We start from the raw sequence: 17,288 nt of genomic DNA, 5'->3' as shown, positions 1-17,288 counted from the left end.
ATATTCCTAATTTTCCAAGGCAGACCCAGAAATAATGCATATCACAAACAAATGAAGAGGTAATTCATGCTCAACTCCCGCCATGTCCTGAGAAAACTTGCTGCACTGACCAATTTATCTTAAACCAAGATCTTGGACCTAAATATTTATTTACCTGCTCTAATCCTGAGTAAACACACTGTTTAAAAGAAAATTAGATTTCAAATGGAGTATAATTAAACTCTCAGATGAGCAGCTATCACTGCAAATGAAAAGTGACCAACAGCCACTCTTTCTGGTCCATTCTTTACAAAGACGTTGGGATTTTAGGAAGGCATTTTTAGTTCTCGTGATACAGTTAAACACATCTCCAGAAAGACATTACTTGCCCAAAACTAGCAATATGACTTGCTTTTCTTCCATAAATGAATCGTGCTTCCCTTTCAAAAGCATGGGGTCAGACCCGGAACTTTGTTCAAAGAGTGTATCAGAAAGATAAATAAGATCTGCTCAAAGATACCACAGTTTTCTCCAACAATACATAGGGGGTAAGTACTGTTTCTCATTCATTCACTTATTCCTTCATGTGAATGCTAGCTATCAATTACGTACTGGACTTACAGAAACATAAAGGAGTCCCTCACCCTTGATTCTGCAGTAGGCAGAAGACTGAAACATACAGATATTATAAATTACAGTCTGGCCAAAATGTAAAGGAAGCATAGTAAAGGCGTAATCCTATTTGGGGAAGGAGAAAGTGCCACTGAAAAGGTCTCTTTAAACTAGGGTTGAAGAGTAATTAGCTAAATGGTAAAGGGACAAGAGAAGGTGAATATAAGGAAGGAAGGAAAGAGCGTGCAGACAGAACTAGAAATACGAGCCGGCGTGTACAGTCAGAGAAGCACAAGCAGTTCCTTATGGTACCACACCCCTATCTACCCAATGCATTTTTCACAGATAGCTGATTCTGATTAAAACAGATCCTTGGGAGTATCTTCTAACCTAAAAAGTTTGTTCCACCTCTCTCTTTCGGGTCACTTTATGTTGATTCAACTCTGTTTAGCACCCTACTTTCTATTTTCCTGGGCTTATTTCTTCAAGCCTAAGCGTGAATCCAAGTGGAAATGAAGATTAACTGGATGCCCCAGTTAGAGCTTCCACTGCTCAGGAAAGAGCTGAGGTGTAAGAACCCTGAATTTAACTGGAGTAAATAACAAAATGAAAACCGCCCCACGAACATTCCATTCAATTCAGTACTTTTAAGTATATCTGTAAGTCATTTCTTGACCACTTCCACAGCTGTTGACACATGATTAATTTAAAACCAAAATAAAGGGGCGCCTGGGTGGCTCAGTAGGTTAAGCATCTGCCTTCAGCTCAGGTCATGATCTCAGGGTCCTGGGATCGAACCCCGCATCAGACTCCATGCTCAGTGGGGAGTCTGCTTCTCCCTCTCCCTCTGCACACCCCCCCTCTGCCCCGGCTGACACTCTCTCTCAAATAAATAAATAAAATCTTAAAAAAAAAATCAAAATAATTATTTTGTTAAAAACAGGAGGGCAGATAAGAATTAAAGATTCTTTAACACCATTTGTCATTAAGGAAATGTAAATTAAAAACCACAACAAGAAACCACTAAGATATATTACGATAGCAAAAAATTTTAAACAAAAAAACCTGACAATACCAAGCTCTCCTGAGGAGGCAAAGCAACAGGAACTTTCTTACACGGCTGGTGGGAATGCAAACTAGCACAGCCACTCTGCAAAACAATCTGGCAGTTCCTTATAAAGTTAAAAATGCACTTAACACATGATCCAGCAATCCCACTCCTAGATATTTACCCAACTGAAACGAAAACTCAAGTTTACACAAAAACCTGTACATAAATGTTTATAGTGGCTATATTCCTAATTGCCAAAAACTGGAAGCAACCCAGATGTCCCTCAATTGAAGAGTGGATAAGCAAACTGTGGTTGGCTCAACCACACAATCGGCAGTAAAAAGGACTCATTTACCAATACATGCAACAACAGGGATGAATCTTAAATGTATTACACTAAGTGAAAGATGCCAAAATTAGAAGGCTGCATACTATGATTCCATTTATATGCCATTCTAGAAACAGCAAAAACTATAGAGACTGAAGACCAATCAATGGTTGCCATTGAGAGACGGGGAAGAATCGTCTACAGAGGGGTATAAAGGAATTTTGGGAGGTGATGGAACTGTTTTATCACTGATCCTTGAACAATGGGTGGTGCTAGGACATTGATCACCCATCCCCCAGCCCTGCCACCACACAAGCTGAAAATCCTGAATAACTTCTGCTGTCCCCAAAACTTAACTATTAACAGCCTGATGTTGACTGGAAGCCCTACCAGTACCATAAACAGTTAACGCATATTTTGTATGTTGTATATATTTTATGCTGTATTCTTACAATAAAGCTAGAGAAAAGGAAATGTAATTAAGAAAATCATAAGGAAGAAAAACTATATTTCCAGGGCTGAACTGTAGTTATAACAATTGTCTGCATATAAAGTAGACCCAGGCAGATCAAACTTGAATCATTCAAAAAACCAACTGTATATTGACTGTGCTGGTGGTTACATGACTACACACATCTGTCAAAACTCACAGAACTGCACACTAAAAATGATAAATTTTACTGTATGTAAAAATCACCAAGGAAAAAAGATGAATGAGGGATCCTGGCAACAAAGAAGTGAGACTGAAGAGTTACAAAGGAGTTAGTCACATCATGTAGGACTCTGCTAAGAAGTTTTAGATTTTATCCTCAAAGCAACAGGTGTACCAAATGATCTCAAGATGGGGACAGACGCCAGTCAGTTGTGTTCGAAAGAACAACAACAACAGTTGCAGACTGAAGTAAGAGCAAAACAGGGAGCAACTGGGAGACCAATGAACCAACCACCTAGGTATTTAGGGGATAACGTGGCAAACCTATGGCAGGGACCGCAGAGATGGACAGAGTAAGTTAGAGGTAGGAAGGTCTCAAGTTTCTAGCAATAGTGAAACCACTAACCAAGCTGGTGCTGAGAAAAAGACTTAAAACAAGCTACACTGAAATACCTGTGGGACACTCAAATGCAAACATCGGGTTAGATGGATTGGTCTAGAGCTCGAGGGAATAACTGGAGATGTAGCTTTAGATCTGACACTCATCAGGGTATTTGCAGCCATGAAAACAGAAGGTCAAGTTCATGCAAAGACAGAACACGTAGAGTGAAAAGGTGAAGGGAACCCCGGGAATCATTGTGAGCAACAACAGCACGAATGAGGTTGACGGTATAATTTTAAATATAAAAAGAATTGGCTGAGTATGCATGCAGCGGTAGAGTTAAAAATGGTTACAATCGTGCCTATTTCAATCTAGGGTCTCTCAACCACTTTACCCTTGGCTTCTCTGATTTTATCTTTGGCTTGATCACCCTGGGAAAACTGAGGCAGTTCAATAAAAAGTTATCAATGAATGCCAAGGTTGCACTTTCTATCTACTTTCCATACTGTTGACAGTGAAAATCTTCAGCAAATAAAGTAGGAGGAATAATCTACTAAATATACTTATTTTGTCAGTTAAACATAGAAGAAGCACTACCAGGTTAAGTGATTCACTTCAAATACAGGTCAACTTAGTAACTCTAACTCAACAGGGCCAACTCACCCGGTAAGTTTATCTTGGGAGTTGGACTAAGGACTCTATGGATGTTTTAAAGGATCTCTGATACCACAATGAAATTATCAGGAAATGCCATAGGATAGATCTAATGATTCTTGGTAATTAGTTCTTAATCAGAGATATGCGCCAAAATTCCCGGTGGAGATTCCTTAAGAATGCCTGTCTTGCCCAAGCTCTGCTTCTGCAAATAGTGATTTAGGAACTTTTAGGGTAAGGCCCAAATTACTATCTTTGTTATAGTCCCGTAAGTGATCCTGTGTACACACACATACTACACACCAACCCCAAGTTGGAAAGCAATGCTAGAAAAGCTGGTTCCAGGATCTACATGGAGTTCTCACTTGGAAGCTTTTACACCACATCCTAATCCCTGGGAATCACCTTCAACTGAGAGCATACACACATAGTTCCCTGATCCAAACCCAACTTTCTAAGTCCCAACCCCTGTGAAATACCTATGAATCACCTTTTGGCCTTGGTTAACTAGCTCTGAGAAGACTGAAGTTCTCAGCAGAATTCAGAAAAGGGCAGTGTAAGACAAGGCTTGGAAAATGAGTCACTGTCTCTCCGCTGTTTAATTTCAACTCTCCAATTTAATGACAAACGGACCAGAAAAACTTGGTTATTTCACCAACTCAGTATTAGCTTCAACTAGTATTTAAGGAGAACTATATCCAACCTGCTTACAGCATAATATTCAGATCCTACTTTACCAATTACCAGGATTTACGAGATTCCCATTTTCCAATTACATCATAAATTTTATAAATCAAGACAAAAATTATCCAAGAACAGCAAACAATTTATTCCACCAAAATGTCCACTTACCCATCTCTTCCCTTACTGACAATTTTTACTTCAAAATAATAAATCCCACAGGCTGCTGGTATTGGATGCGTGGCGCGGACAGATGCTGCATCCTTTGGGGTTTTGCCATGACCTGCATATGAAACAGGAAGGGGAAAAAAAAATCAAATGAGATATTCAACGAAAATCTGAAACAATTCAGGAAGCAATACGGTTTTCAGAATGATACACAGACATTTCTGCTCCCATCAGTACATATAAAGACTTAAAGAAACATTTGTCATCACAATCCAATATGCAAAGTAGCCCAGGGTTAGTCATGGGACTCTTGACACTGTTACTAGATTTAACGCACTTTCAGAACCCGAACACACTGAACCTACCACACTAAATACTACAGGGTAGACTGGATGCATTTGAAGAACATGATGAAAATATGGTAATTTTAGTAGATCCAAATATGCTTATAATTCGTATTATTCCCAAGCAACATTCTTTTGTCAAATGGCCTATTTTTTAAACCAGAAGCATCTATATTGTCGGGTATATTTTTAAGGGAAATTTTATATAATTAGATTGAATTGGCAAAGCAGCTTTCTTTAAGAGTTTTCAAGTTTGGGTGGCTCAGTCAATTAAGCATCTGCCTTCAGCTGAGGTCATGATCACAGGGTCCTGGGATTGAGCCCTCTATGAGGCTCCATGCTCAGCGGGGAGTCTGGTCTGCTTATCCCTCCCCCTCAGTCCCACTTCCCGACCCCTACTCATGCTCTCTCTCTCTAATAAACTTTTTGAAAATCTTAAAAAAAAAAAAAATTCTCAAGTTTGTTCTTGGACATACTCTTATCAATTTTATACAAAGGCTGATCCAAAAAAATTTCTTTGGTCAATTATAGCCTACTAAGAAATATATCTAATCTCTAGTTGTTATTTTCTTTCTCTCTTTTTAAAGAAAGGAATGTATCATCATACCACTGCTGAAATCTTTAGGTAATCTGTTAGAGGATGGCTTTTAAACTTTTTAAAACAGCTATTCCTCAATTCTAATCCTGGCGCATTTGCTGCGCTCACAATCACTGTCCCTGACCCAAGACGCAAATTAGCCGGAAAGCTAGCATGTGAACAAAGATCAGGTGAGCAACAGAAAATATGCCCATAAAACCACAGAAGAAGAAAAACAGAAGTTGAAGCAGCATGTCAGAGAGTGCTCAGAATAAGACAAGTCTCCACAATCCCCAAAAGGACTGCATGAGAAAAAATACTCTAAATTATTATTCAGTGTTCTAGTTAAATAAGCTTCACCCAATAGAAACTTAGGTCATTAATCCTTTAGTCATACTCTTAACATTACCTTCATGGGTAGAAAAATTCGCCTTCTCAAATTTACCATTATTAAAACTAAAAACCTTCTTTTAACTCAAAAACTGTATCTTAGCTATACAATAATCATGACACACCAATGACATGATAACTTCCCTTCCCATAAACTTTATCAAATTACATCATTCCACTGTTAAGTTTACATTTGCAATGCAAATTAGCACATGTTCACATGGCCCAAAAGAAACTGAATGAACTCAGCCACTCCCTTCTATTACCATGAAAACCTGTGTCCACAGACGTCTTAAGTATATAGGTTATGGGCAAAAGTTCTCAATCTGGTGACCCCTGGGAGGTGATAAAACTGGTTAGAAAGATAAAAACAAAAGCAGCAATATATATATATATATAGATGGCCCCCAAAATTGCTAAGCAGAAGAAAAAAACCAGCATAAATCTGCAGAATGACACCGGTCACTTCTTAAAAACAGACATTTAAAATGTATACGTGTTCAAATAACTGAGTTGCCTGGGAAATGGTCGGATAAACTAAATGCATTTTAAGAATTTAGACTAGTTAAAAGAAAAATCCAAGGAAAACCCTGATTAACCCCGGAGTCCTAAATCAACTAGCTTTTATTTTTGGTTTTGTTTTTCTGGAAGGGAAGTGATCAAAACTTTCAGGGATAAAGCAGCCTCAAGGTATTCTTGATGATGGTGGTGGTGGTGGTGGTGGTGGTGGTGGTGGTAAATGACAACAGTTACCATACATTTAAAGCTACTGCTCAGAGAGTACTCTATTTGTTCACTTGTTTAGCCCTCAAAACAACTTCTGAAGTAGGTACGATTTATTACCATTTCACAGTTGAGGAAATTAGGGAAGATGAAGAAAGGACATACTGCTGTGTGAGAATCCCAAACCAGGGTTTGTGCTGGGATTTAAATTCGAGAAGTCCGATCCAGTGCAGGCTCTGAACCCACAGGAAGGATCCAGTTACAATGAGCATTCCGGATCACTTCACTAGTATTCTACCTCCTATTCTTCCTACTTCTATGGGAAAAGAGAAAGAAAAGAAATATTTGAGGGTAAACACTCTCGCAAAGAATTAAGTGCTTCTGTACAGATTCTTCTCATTCAACATCTGTGAACTGGGTTTTAACCTCAGTTTAAAGAGAGAAAACTCTTACAGATGTTATATTACTTGCCCCTAATTAGTAGAATCATGCGTTAAATTCATATATGAATTAAAATGCCCTACATTTTCGCCTTACGCAAAAATAACTATCAACAATTACATAATCATTAGTCTTCAAGGTTCTATTACGTTCACTACGCTTTACAGACACTGCAGAAAAACTCCGTAAAGGTTAAAAGGATCTGTTTCATTTTTAAATTAAACGTAAATGTAAAGACCTAAGAAAAAGCTAAGATGTCAGATTAAAAGCATTCATACTCTTAGGTAAGACTAGTAATGTCAGAGTGATGGGCCTATTTCCAATAACGCTCATCAGCAGGAAGCTTATCACCTTGAATTCTGTGACAACCAGAAAACAACCTCACACTACCAAAGTATAAACTGTTAAAACCACAAAGTCTTCAATGTTAAGTGTTTCCTATATGGTTCAAAAAGAAAATACATTTACTAGCGAGGCTAGCAAGACCTCGCTCTTTCATTTCACAATCTGTTGATTCCTTTTAAACGAAAGGAAAAGAGTCTGAATGAAGCTCACCTCCAACCCCCTCTCCACTCTCCAACACGCAGTTCCAGTTGCCTTTCTGGAAATATAACTCAGTCTTCCTGGTACCACTATGCCCCCATACAACTAAAATTCCTTGACAGTCTCCCATTCAGCCACGGAAAAAGACAACCTTCCTGAAACCCTGTTCATCTGGCCCTCCCGCCACACTTTCCACAGCTTTCCTGCGCCTTCCTGCACCCGCCACACTGGCCCGAACTCTTCCCCACCCCACACTGGAAAGTGCTGCCCTTCCTCTTTACTTAGTTATGTCCTGCTCATCCCTTAGCTCAGGTTTTCCTTGCTCAATGGCTCTTTCGCTGACTCGGTCTAACCTCCTTTTTTATATTCCCTCACAGCACTATGTATCTGTCCCATATGACATTAACACACTTCCCAATTACCTGTGATTATCCTACTGTCCTCACATTTTAATTCCCGGACCTCTTTACTCCCCCTGACCTCCTACTCTAACTTTAATCATTCCTTCCTGGAGCCACGCTCTGGATTCTGACATCACCTGAAACTATTCCACCTCAGAAATAGTAAATTCTAATGAAATCTGTTCTGCTACAGAACACGTTTCCTGAAACACATTTCTTGAATACAAATTAGCTCCCATGTACTTGATAAATACAGGAATGATGTCAGCATAATAAAGAAGTCATTTAGTTCCTAACACAGCTTCTCCCGGTACATTAACAAAAGTAAAGAGAAAAATCTAGCAACATACAAAAAACCCGAAGTCAGAAACACGGGGCGCCTCCCCAAGTGCGTTCCTATTGCGTCCAGCGCTTAGTGGCTCCAAGAACTGCTACGCTGGCCACTGTACGAAGCCATCTGGGGAAAATTCAAGCCCAACACTGATCAAAAAATACTAAGACATTTCCTCTTTGTTATTATCAGTATGGACCCACGCATCTCTTGCATATTTACTTTATACTTTGGGTTGTAACCCAATACTACTTTATTTTGCTGCTCAAACTGCCCCCCGCATGACCCACTGGGAACTTTTTCATTTGGCTCCTCTGACATACCTGTATTATGGTTTTGCTTTCTGTTTGCTATTTTCTGGCCCCAGAAGACGCTGGAGGCTCATCTTGCATGTTTCCTGACCCAGTCCTAGAATCAGCCATTTCTCCAAGGAGCCCTGAGGCTCCTTTTACTGGCAAATGGCATTAGAACCCAACATCTAGCTACTAGGTATGCTCCTTGTTACTGGGGTGTCATTGCTTTTAGGCTTTCTCATTGATAAGAGCAAGGAAATATATGTATGTATACTAAACTCCTGTGTGTGTGCGTGCCTACATTTCTATATGTAACCGTCTGTGTTTGTATTAAACCAAACACGAGTTCTTACTGAGGTCTCCAACTTTATTACCACACCCATCATTCTAACCTTCTCTCTCTCTGCTTACCTGTAAAATTCCACCCCAGTGATAAGAAACTTAGCTCCCACTGGCCGCCATCCATTTAACTGTTCCATTCCAGTATACATGTATAACAACATCTGAATTGCTAACTCATATCCCCACAGGATACAACTTTATCAGTAAGAGTTCGGTTTCCCTCACCTTTAGTTTTACAGACTACCGATTCCCAGAGTTACCTGTGTCAGCACCCGTCCCCCTTCTTCTCTGAGGTGGTTTCGTATCTTTGTAATACAGCTAGATCGTTTTGTCACTTTCTGCATTTTATCCTGGGATTGGCCCCTTCCTCCTAAATGAGTTTTTTTTAATTTGCATACATTAAAGTTCCCTCTATATAGCTGTCAAGTTCTGTGGGTTTGATATTAACAAGGTGTGATGCGTCCACTAGTAGAGTATCATACAGAATACTTTCACTGCCCTAAAAATCCCGTGCTTTGCCTACCCCTCCCCTCAAGGCTCTGACAACCACTCATCTTTTTTACCATCTCTAGAGTTTTGCCTTTTCCAGAATGTTAGATAACTGAAATCATACAGTATGTAATCTTTTCAGACTGGCTTCTATCACTTAGCAATATATGCACTGAAGATCCGTTTACGTATCTTCAGGGACAGCGCATTTCTTTATATTGCTGAATAATATTCTATTGTATGGATATACCACAGTATCCATTCACCTACTGAAAGACATCTCGGCTGCTTCCTGTTTGGGGCAATTATGACAGTAGTCGCTATGAACTACTATGCAGGTTTTTGTGGGGGCGTAAGTTTCCAAATCAGCCGGGCAGGAGCTCAACTGCAGGTAAAACTATGCTTAGCTTTGCCAGAAACCGCCAAACCCTTTCCCAAGGCGGCTGCATCATTTCGCGGGCCCCCCAGCAGTACGGGAGTTCCTGCTGCTCGGCACCCTCACCAGCAACCGGCATGGTCAGGTTTTCTTTGGACTTTAGCCATTCTCATAGCTGAAGTCTGTGCGCTTTTTCCTCTTTGTTTGAAAAAGGGGGTGGGGGTTGAAAAGGGCTAAACCCTGAATCAGATATTTATTTTTGATCAAACAGCTGTCAAGCACTTACATCTCTAAGAAGGAAGCCAAAACCCCAGGGCTTAAGGCTATGAAGGATCAGCAGCCTGTGACGCTGGGCACAAATGCCAGTGGAAATTGAACTGGGCTTCTATTTTACTAGGACTGTTATTTTCGTGGTGCTCTGGTCACAGAGTTCCACAGGTGTCAAGTGGTCTGCCCCAGCCCGATTTTTCCCATAAGACCCATTACTTTTAGTGCCCAATTTTGTGGAAAACATAAGGTTTTCCGAGGAACACATTTTTGGCACCGGAGCTGAAATGCCTGTATCTTCCTCTCGGACAGAATTCCCTATCTTCTCCCCTTTCTAAACATGTCACTTCCACATTTCCTCCTCAATATCAAGGGAACTCGCATTCCCTGAACCCTGTTTCCTCCTTCCCCATTTTTCCTCTTCCAGGATAGACTACATGGTAATCACTTAAGAGCTCTCAAATATCCTCGATATTCCTCTCACATGCTTATCCTTCCAGCACAGGCGACCAGCAAAACCACAGCCTTAGATCAACAGGATAATCCACCTTCCCTGCTCCTGCCCTGGGCAGCTGGCCTCTACCAAATAAAATCCAACTGCCTTGCAAACAGCCACCACTATGAACGAATGCTGTTAGCTGGGCTCTCCCACTGAGAAACCTTTTGTTAGCTAGTTCCCCCTTCCCCTCCATGGCTGGCCCATGTTTTCATCACTCACTCGAAGCTTTAGGTCCTGTCCTCGAGTAAGCATACTACCTCACCGATTTTATCATATAATGGGACTCAGCTATTGTATATGGCCCTGTTCCACTCTCCACTCTTCTATTACAAAGCAGTCAGTGTCCCCCACCCCTGTTCACCTCTTCCCCTATGACCAGAGCAGTCACATGTCCTCTCTCCTTCAGGACTGCCCTGTGCTCCTGAACGGCTCTCCTCCCTCCAAGCCAGCACTGTCAGCCTCCCAAGCTTTTCTCCACCCTTCCCCTCTTTACTTTCCTTCCCCCTCAATCTCTCAATCTGTACAGGCAGTGTCCCCAAAATGGCCACTTTCCAAATCCTACATGCCTCGGTGCTAAAATCACTGTCAATAATGCACTGGGGTTGATAGTGAGCATAACGAACTTTTTTTTTTTTTTTTGGAACGTTAAGGTAATAAAAGCAAGTACTGTTACTGTTAATTTTATTTGTCAAAAGCTATGTTAAATTTTGTACACATTTACTGGGACTCCGTACATCGGACTAACATTACACTCTCCTCTAACTTAACGTCACTTCGGTCTCACCCTCACTGACGAGCTAAAACAAGACGGACTTAGAAATGATACAATAGTCTCTAACAAAGTACTTTCCAAAGGAGTTTTTATGGATAATTTTGATTCTGTGGATTTTCATCGTCTTTGCTGACACTAGAAACTAATCACCAGGCACAACGTAACTCCACTATCAACCATTTAAAAAAAACCCCAATCCTACCTTAACCTCCATCCTCCTCCAGGTATTTAGTCTCTTTCTTCACCTGTATTTCTCAAGAGTAATCTACAGTCGCTATCCTCTCTGCATGTCCCTACTACTGGCTCTGATCTTTGCCCCCATCGCTAAATTCAAAGTGCTCTCCTTAAGGTCACAATGATCTAATTTCCAAATCCAGTGGAAAACTTTCTCTACCCGGCTCACTAAACCGATCTGCTGCATTTGACACTAAAGGTCACTTCCTCATTTCTGATACTTCTCCGCTCAGCTTCTGTGACACCACACTCTTCCCCTGTCCGGGTACCTCTTTAGTCCTTCTTAGACTCCACCCAATCTTTTAACATTGGCCTTGCTCAGGGTTCCAGCTTTGGCCCACAGCTCTTCTCACTTTACCTACTCTCTCTCATACCCTCTCCTTGAGTTTCAGCCACCACCTACAGGTGACTCCCAAATCAGTCATGACCTAGACCCCTCTCCCACACGCTCAGGTCAATTACGGTACACGCCCAACCTTCCTATGAGAAACGGCCTCACATGCTATCCCTACTGCAGAAAGTGGGGCCCAGACTCTACTTATGCTAGGAGGGTATTTTGTGTTTCATAAGTACCCCTGACACCCCTACAGCTGCTTCAACACAGATGAACACCTGACATGAAGGCCACCAATTCAACACCACAGCATATAATGAAAAGCTCTGCCCAACTAAGAATGATGGCAATTAGTTTATCCAATCTGTTAAATCCCTGAGGAATCTGGAATAGGAAGGAAAGGATAAACCAGTGGTGGGGGGGGGGGAGAAGAAAACAACCAGTAACTACAGATGAGTCACTTGAGCACTAGAATAAAGTGAAAAGTCATGAACTCCAGCTGCTGCAACGCTTGGAGCCACCTTAACTCCAGAAGATCTGTTCCTGCTCTTTCTGGAAGGCTTCTCTGGGTTCTTCTAGTTTCCGTGAAGTCAGATCATATGGCCAACATTCCCATTCCTACTCATCTCCAAATACACTGTAATACTTCCTTGCAATTATTACTTAATTCGTGGTTCACTGCAAGAACCTCACAGAGCTAGAACCCAAGTGTCATCCTCGATCTCTCTCTCCATCATTCCATCAGTTCCTATCAGTGTCACTGTAAAACGTATCACAAATATGTCTGCTCTGCTCCACCCCACCACTGATCGAGTTCAGGTCCTTATTTCTTACACAGACTTCTAAATGAGTTTGCTATTTTCAGTCTTGTACTCCTTAAATCCATCTTCCAATTAGCTGTATAATACAACAAAAACGAAAATATGAGCCAGTCACTTCCCATTTAAAATCCTTTGACGATTCCTCATGTCCTAGAGAATAAGATAAGCTCAGTAAAATATTCCGAAGGCCTCTCACGATCTCTTCCCAGCTGTTACTTGTCACACACGCTTAAATTCCAACACACCAAAATTGCTGGTAGACTCAAACATATACAATAATTCTCACCTCTAAGCTTTTAGTTATGCATTTTCACTTGTCATGCCTAGCGCCCCTCCTCCATCTTTCAAGCCTGACCAGGGGGCCTCATCTCTCCCAAAAGCAGTCCCTGACTCACCAACTTCATCACTTGCAGTGTCAGCCAGGGGTAGAGACGCTCCTCCCGTCTTCCACAGGACTCTTGAGAACACTTCCTTACTACAACTTGTGTGTTTTACCTACTTTGAGCTCTCTGAATTCAAAGATGGTATCTTACCACCTTTGAGTCCCCAGAACCTGGCACAAAGTAAACATTCACTAAAAGCTTGTCGAATAAATGCAGGTACACGAATTGTCTAGCAGAATACCCGCCCTATAGCAACAGCTCCATGAATTATCATTACTACTACTTTTCTGCAGGTGTGATTATTAGATTTACTTAATTCTTGCAGCTATCAACTACCATTTTTCGAAGCTAAATTTCCCATAATACTGACAAAGAGATTCCAGGGAAAAGCTCAGTTTGGTTTTTTAAATTCCTGGATTTTAAGGAATATTTTTAAATTATTTCCATAATTCCTAAAAGACATTTGCATTGGTAGGCAAGCAAATATTGTTAAGATATTTGTTCAACCTTAAGAAGTGCAAGAAATTCAGTAAGTAATTTAAGAAGTGTCAAAGGCCTAATGACTGGTGATACGGAGAGGGATGGGAGTGAGGCACACGAGAAAGTCAGCTATCTGGTTAGATGCTGTTAGTAATGCTTCAATTAAAAGAGCAATTCACTAGTTCCTAGCTACCTATCATTTCCAACTTTCACTTCTCTTGTGTTTCCCGTAAGCTGCCCTAAATCAGTAGAATCAAGGTGCCTGGACTTTTCCATGGCATTCATATGTTCCAGGCATTTTTTTCCCCATAGGAAGTACTTTTAACGTTCAACTATTCTTCAAAAAGTTCTAAATGTCATCACTGGATTTTATCTATTAGAGATAATTAAAACTCACACAAATTGAAATAGGCAATACTGTACGGCTGGAAAGAGCACTAAATTTAGAGTTGGTGAAAATTAGTTTCCAACCCCGGCTTACTTGTGACTGGGAAAATCTAGCCTCCAGGTGCTCCCACTTGCTCACATCGCAAATGAGAATTCCACCATCTTGTCCAAATCCACTAACACACTTGTGTGTATATTAAAAAGCTTTGTAAACTATCCAAATGTGGTAACTTCACAAATAGAAAAATGCAATCTGTAACTGAAACACTTAGGACTAATTGAATCCATTGCCACATACATTAAAATGCTTTAAGTTGGAGTAAAGTCCTCATTATAACGAAGTCTAAACTTAGTCACATTTGTACTTAACTCAAAGCTGACAATTTTAAAAATAAAAGGGGCTATGCCTGAGTGTTTCAACGGTTGGTGTGCGACTGCTAAGGAGAAGGTCTTCTTAAAAATTTTAACATATAGTATACACACCCTGCTCTTCCTCTGCAATCCAATCAACTTTGTCTGCATGTCTGGCATTGTTTAACATTAATCCCTTCTAATCATTTAAGGAACCATATGGCTTCCAAAAACAGTAATTCCAACTTAGAAAAATAACATCTTAAAAAACAGAGCATGTTCAGAGCAAAAGAAATCAGGATATTTCTATTTCAAAGGTAAGAAAAATCCTTGCCATTCTGGAAAATAATTACCAATCTTTTCAAACTCTGTAACATGCAAAAACATCTTATGAAAGTCGTTTTAATGTGAAGTGTCTGAAAATGCTTAGGTAAAAATCAAAGTGGCACAATGAAATGTTAAATAAAATTCACTCTTATTTTGCGACTTCAAAGTTTTATTCTCCACCACCTATGACACTTCCCCGTTGCTCCCTTCCCCTAATACTGGGACAGAGTTGCCCAGGACTTTGGTGTGGTCCACTCAGAAGGCACACAGAACAACAACAGGAAAAAAAACGCCACACACACATTAAAATAACAAGAGGAAGAGGCAGTAGAAGGGGGGAAAAGAACTGTGTTTGTGACAAGGGGGAAGGGAGAGACAAAGGGGAGATGAGAGAGAGAGAGAAAAGAAAAAAGATGATAACAAAATCTGTTCTTCCTGAAGTAATGCTTTATGTTTATAAAGGAGTGAAGTTTCCAGAAAGTGAAGCTTAGTATTACACAACAAAAAGTAATAAAGAGGCCAACAGGAAAAATAATGGAGACAGCAGTGTCATAAATATACCAAACTCCAACCAATTTCTCATAAGCATGCACTTTTCTCCGACCCAAATCATAATTTTATGTAAAAAGAGTTAATAAAACTAATCAAGGCATGTTACAGTGCTAAAGAAACTCTCATCACAAATCCTAGCACTCATGGAAATTCAGAGCTGGAAATTTCCTTACCATTCAGCTCAACTCTCATCTCTCAGAGGAAGAAACTGAGGCCCTGTCCTGTATACACGCCTAAAATCACAAATGACTGCAGGACTCAGCAAAGCTAGGATTCTCTGTTCAATAATTTTCCGTATCTTTTGCCTCTGATTTTATAAACCTAATTATTAACCATGAACCATAAATTTAAGATAAAGTTTAGTCAAGTCTAACAAAAAGCTTTCCGGTAGCCAGATGAGAAGTAAACACTTCATAGCACAGCACTGTTCACACAAATTAGAACACAAAATTAAATAATAGCCTTCACAGAGTATTAACAAAATGTCCTCACTTAAGAGGAAACAAAGGTTATTTTCAATCATTTAGATTAAGAAACATAATATTTAAACTGAAACTATTTCTCTGGATCTATGGATAGAAAGAAGGAATATTCAAAAGGCCTATTTTTGTGCGTGATTCTTTCCAGCCAAATCATTTGGTAGATTTCTGTCGCCATTCTCCTTTCTGATTAAATAGTAGCTTATTTACCGAGGTTCTTCTCATATTTTAGTCCTGTATGCCTTAAGAATTTACCACAAGAACTGTTTATACCCTCCCTGTCACTAGGATCTGATTAAGACCCTTCCTTTGTAGCCAATCAAAAGGAGGCTGCTTTGAATGTAAAAGCTCCTGCCTCAGGTTTGGGGCCTAAAGACTGGATTTGTTTCCAGACAGACTGATGCATTAGACTGATTTTGTTTTCTCCCAGACAAGTAAACTTGACGCATGCTATTAATTTGGGCTACATTTCAAAAATTCTCAGAGCAACTTATAATTTTCTATAAAAATGATCTGCTTAAAGCTTTGTTTCAACAGAGAGGCAGGTGTGGGGAGGAGGGGGACAAACACAAGCCTAAGGCTGTTTTGCTTGTGTTTTTTTTTTTTTTAAACTGCAGGTGTAAAACATATGCCAATTTTCTTTAAAATGCCATATAACATTTTAAGATATCCGTTTTCAATTAAACTTCATATAATACCAGCACGTAAATACAGGGCATTTCCAATCAGCAGTGATAGGTTTCTGCTCCCCTAAGAAAACACCTACTTCTGAGGTTCACCTCTTACCCTCCCAGTTGCTTTGAGTAAGAAACATTGATGCCAAACTTGGGGCCCTTGTCCTTTTGTCCCCCTAGACAATCTCTGGCCTAATTTTGGACAAAATCCTCCACTGATTACCCCTCCCCCTATATCTGCCTGCTCTCCTTTAATTAGAAATCATACCTCAGAATCGTGCCTCTCTTCCCCCTACGTAAGAAGAGAACGCCTGACCCACCGCCACCTAGAGAACAATGTAACCCAACTCCGGCCCCATAGATTCCTCTATCCGAGCCCTAAGATTTATCTTAAAGAAAAATCAGAAAGCGAGTTATGTCCTGTCATCCTGGATTCCCTCAAGGTGTCCTCCTCCTGGCCTAGGATTACCAGCTCCATTACACCTACGGGCATTCTACTCACCTGCCTTCCCCAAGAATCTGGCCCCCGTCCCCCCGACCCCGGTCCCACCCCCGCAGCAGCGGAACGGGCGGCGAGTCACCTCGGAGGGCACCGGGCCCTGGGAGGGAGGGGGTCAGGGGCGGGTCGAGAGTCTGCTGCGGCGGCAGGACACGTCGGGTCAGTGGCCCACCGCACGACACACGCCCAGTACCTTTGTAGTGCACCCGCAGGTTGTTCTGAGAGAGGCCGATGTAGCTGAACTTGTCCTTCGGGCTCCATGATCGCGGCAGCGGCGTCTCCTGCTCGTCCACAGCCGGGTAGAGGCGCTTCAGCCGCCGCTGCAGCTCCTTCTCCTGCTCGTTCAGGGCCGAGTCCCCGTGCGGGAAGGGGGCCGCGGCGCTGCTGCCCGCCGCCAGGGTTGCGGCCGGGCCAAAAAAAAAAAAAAAAAAAAAAAAAAAAAAAAAAAAAAAAAAAAAAAAAAAAAAAAAAA

The 17,288-nt window shown here is 40.9% G+C and overlaps 1 protein-coding gene across 2 annotated transcripts in view; it reads right to left on the bottom strand.

Moving 5' to 3' along the window:
• RANBP9 (RAN binding protein 9) overlaps window positions 1–17,223 on the bottom strand; it is a 93,072-nt gene extending 75,849 nt beyond the window's left edge. Inside the window, exons 1-2 of one of the 2 annotated variants that reach the window (XM_011222903.3) lie at window positions 17,010–17,223; window positions 4,511–4,622 (exon numbers count right to left, since the gene is read on the bottom strand). The gene's annotated coding sequence lies outside the window, so the exon portion shown is untranslated. The remainder of the gene's footprint in view (window positions 1–4,510; window positions 4,623–17,009) is intronic. The other variant, XM_034660304.1, reaches the window with a different exon arrangement.
• Window positions 17,224–17,288: the final 65 nt, after the last annotated feature.

Source organism: Ailuropoda melanoleuca, chromosome 5, assembly GCF_002007445.2.
Source record: "Ailuropoda melanoleuca isolate Jingjing chromosome 5, ASM200744v2, whole genome shotgun sequence".
In the NCBI taxonomy this organism is placed as follows: domain Eukaryota; kingdom Metazoa; phylum Chordata; class Mammalia; order Carnivora; family Ursidae; genus Ailuropoda; species Ailuropoda melanoleuca.
This window is presented reverse-complemented; position numbering and strand designations above follow the sequence as displayed.